At 57.6% G+C, this 3342-nt stretch overlaps 1 long non-coding RNA gene across 1 annotated transcript; it reads left to right on the top strand.

The window, feature by feature from the left end:
- The first annotated feature begins 738 nt into the window (after positions 1 to 738).
- On the top strand, positions 739 to 3342 carry LOC122462995. The gene is made up of 3 exons (XR_006285918.1): positions 739 to 870; positions 1770 to 1916; positions 2748 to 3342. It is a non-coding gene; the product is annotated as an uncharacterized LOC122462995 (long non-coding RNA).

Raw genomic sequence — 3342 nt, 5'->3', positions numbered from 1 at the left:
GTGGGGGAGGTAAGGGCACTGTGCCAGGGCATGACACAGCTCAGGGAGTGGGGCTGGGTGGGTTCCCTGCAGTGGATGCCTCCTGGAGACAGGAAAAGAGCCCACTCCTTATTTCCAGCTCAGAGTTCCTCATCCAGCAACCAGTGGGACACGCTGGTGCTAAAGGTCCCACACTGGGACTGGGCCATGAGTCTCCTTGTTCTTGTCAGGCTGCAGGTTGGATTCCCTGTGAAGAAACCAAGGAGCTGCAGAGGCCATAGCCAGCAACTAGAGAAATCACTTAGCTGGGGGAAGAGACCTTTGGTCTGTCAGCTCCAAACCCCCTCCCCCCGTAACAACACACGCACACTCCTCTAGCCGCTGAGGTGCAGGAGATCTCTCTGCTGGAAGCAACACAGGGTCCCCTGTGGTCTCTGTGCCCTGCACAGCAGAGTGGGCCTGCTCACACACATTAGAGATCCATTTCCAGCCCATCCTGGCCCCTGCCATTGCCTTCCCGAAAGAGCCACTGGAGGCTTTGGTCCCTCAGCATCTACGACCTTTTAATAAAGGGGCTTCCCTGAGCCCTGGGACCCTGAAAGCCTCCTGGGGAATGAACTGCCTTGGCCACAGCAGCTCTCTTCCCCACTCTTTGGAGCACGAGACGCCATTGTACTGCCAGGACTTGGAGGCTGGCTCTGGGCAATCTGCTCGAGCCTCATGTCCTCTTGGTTTTAGGTCTTTGGAAAATTCTTCTCTGTCGAGCAGAGAAGATCCTTCGTGCAGACAGCAGTGCTGGCCATCCACGACCCCCTGCTGCGTGCCAGCCAGGCTGGGCTGGTGTTCGTCTACTCCCTCCTAGGGGAAGCCCAGCAACTGATGGGGGACACGGTAAGCAGCTGCAATCGACTCAGGAGCTTGAGGTGGGGCCCAGGGCCTCCTCATCCTCTCGCCATTCGCTGGCCTGGTAGCAAGGAGCCTAGTGGGGACTTCTGGACTTCATGGACTTCTCTTCTTAGGATGTGGTGCTCTGCTATCACTCCTGGGAAGGACAGGAGAGTCCCCTAAGTGCCCTCTGGGAACCTTTCCTGCCCCACAGAGCTGCACCCATTTCCCCATGGCCTAGTGTCCATGTCACCTGAGCCACCATCGAGAGTTGCTCCCTTCCCTGGCAGCCTGGGAGGCCAAGGACTGACTGGTGCTGGCGACTGAGCAGGAAGGGCTGAGGCACATGGGTGTGGGAAGCTGGTCTTGCTGCTGGTAGGGCTGGACCCGCTCTCGAGAGATTGGGAGGATTCAGTCGGCAGGGGCTGCTGACCTGTCCCGTTCCCCAGGGCTGCCATCCTGTGGCTTCAGCTTTTGTCACTGGGGTATCTTGGGGAAAGGTCTCAAGCTCTCCCCATCCCACTTCACTGCTGCCAGAATCCCTCCCGCCCCCCCGCCACCCTTCTAGAGCCCCCTCCCTTCCCTACCTGGGTGGGGATGGAGGTAGGGGTGGAAGAGAGGGTTCTACGAACTTGAGCAGTGTCCCCAGGTGGGTTGGAGGTTGAACAGTTGTCAGGGGCACTGATGGGGAAGTGGCAGGAGCTCACTCTACAAGGAGCGAGGTTGGCACTGGAATTCACTAGAGAGGACAGCAAGCCTCCATCCTGGGGGTCTGGAGGGTGAATCCACCACTCAGACATGAGCAGCTGCGGGGTGGAAATGATGGTGCTGGTTCCAGGTGCCCTTCATCCTCCCTGATTCCTGGGGAGTGTCTCCGTCTCTGACATGTTCTCGTTCCCCTGCAGCACGAGGATGTCACAGCCAAGGTCATGGGCCAGCTTCACATCATCAGGCACTTGCACCAGATGCCCGAGGTGCTGCAAGGGCTGTGGCTCATCTGATGCTCTTCAAGGTTCCCCTCCCTGTTCAGCAAGTCCCGCTCCCTGCTGCAGGTACTGCTCTGTCTCGCTGTAAATGGGGGGCTAGTGGAAGCGGAAATGGAGGCCCCTGGCACTCACAGAAACTCTCTCCCCTCTCTGTGGAGCTGGGTCCTTCCCTTGGCCCCCCAAATTCCTTCATCTGGGGCAGGAGCTCTTTCCCTCACACCCATACCCCTCCCCTGTTTCCTTGATCTCACCCCCATCCCATTCTCCGTGCTCCCAGGCAGAGATCTTCCTCCCCCATATGGCGCAGAAGGACCTTTGGGTCAGGGCTACAGACTGTCTGCCCAACTGAAGCTCAGGAAGCTCCACATTTGAAGAGGTGAGGATGGGACAGAGGCTCAGGGCTAGCTTCATCTCCTGCCCTTTATTCTTCCTTTGGCCCTTCTCTGGGCTCTCAGAGTGTGACATGAAGAGGAGCCATCTCCCCCATGTCTTCTAAGCCCTGGGGTGTGTGACAGCCTCCCAGATGGGTGCAGTCAGAAGCTGAACCACCTCAGGACAGGTCCCTTGTCCTAGGAAGCCAAGCAGTGGTAGTTCTCAAAGAGGCTGAGAGGGAAGACCCCTCTCATGGAGGTAAGAGCCATTGACTTCTTTGGGCATCTGGGTTTCTTGGGGGAGAAATGGGATCTCTGCTGCATAGCCTGGGTGGGAGCTTCCCCCATCCCTGGGACAGAGACATCTCCATCAATGTGCCACCCTTGTTTTCTTCCAAGCAAGAGGCTCCCCAGAGAACTCCTCCTCAAACCTGTTCTCCTGGGAGCGTTTCTGGGAGAAGGCTCCCGTCCGTCAGTCTCCAACTCCATCATGCAGTCTCTTTCACCTCACATCTCCGCCCTCCAGCTCCACTTCCCGCAGCAGGACAAACGGACCTTCAGCTCCTAGAGAACAGACTCTGACCTCCTTCTGATCAGCAATGGGGTTTCACCATCCCCTCAGCAAACCTGTCAGCTGGGCTGGACCGGATTTGAAGGAGGAGGGTATCTAACAGGGTGGCCTGGCCTATGGCTGCCTAGCCTGGGGCTAGGCCAAATTGATGACCAAGTGAGCCCCACTTGAGAGGAAACAAGGGAAAACAGCAGCAAAAATCCAGAAGCAGAGCGAGCTGTTCAGTAGACGGCCTTGGGCCAAACCCTGGAGTCCAGGGTAGGACTGGGTTCTCTCACCGTCCCTAAGGAAGGGGACATAGAAGACCATAGAAACCCAAGAAGGGCAGGCCGAACCGAAATCAGGCTGAGGAAGAACTCCCCACGAGGGTGGAAGGCCTTGTTTCTGTTCAAGACATTTTGGGACTTTGTTTGCAAGGAGCACGACCCAGGAAGGAGTGGAGTAAAGGACAGTCACCTGGTTGGAGGGCCGAGTTCCCAACCAACAGACTGCAAGAGTGAGTCTCAGCGGGGTTGCTAGCCCAGCGAGAAAGCGGTGACACGAGGCCTGG

This window comes from Chelonia mydas, chromosome 14, assembly GCF_015237465.2.
Source record: "Chelonia mydas isolate rCheMyd1 chromosome 14, rCheMyd1.pri.v2, whole genome shotgun sequence".
In the NCBI taxonomy this organism is placed as follows: Eukaryota; Metazoa; Chordata; order Testudines; family Cheloniidae; genus Chelonia; species Chelonia mydas.
This window is presented reverse-complemented; position numbering and strand designations above follow the sequence as displayed.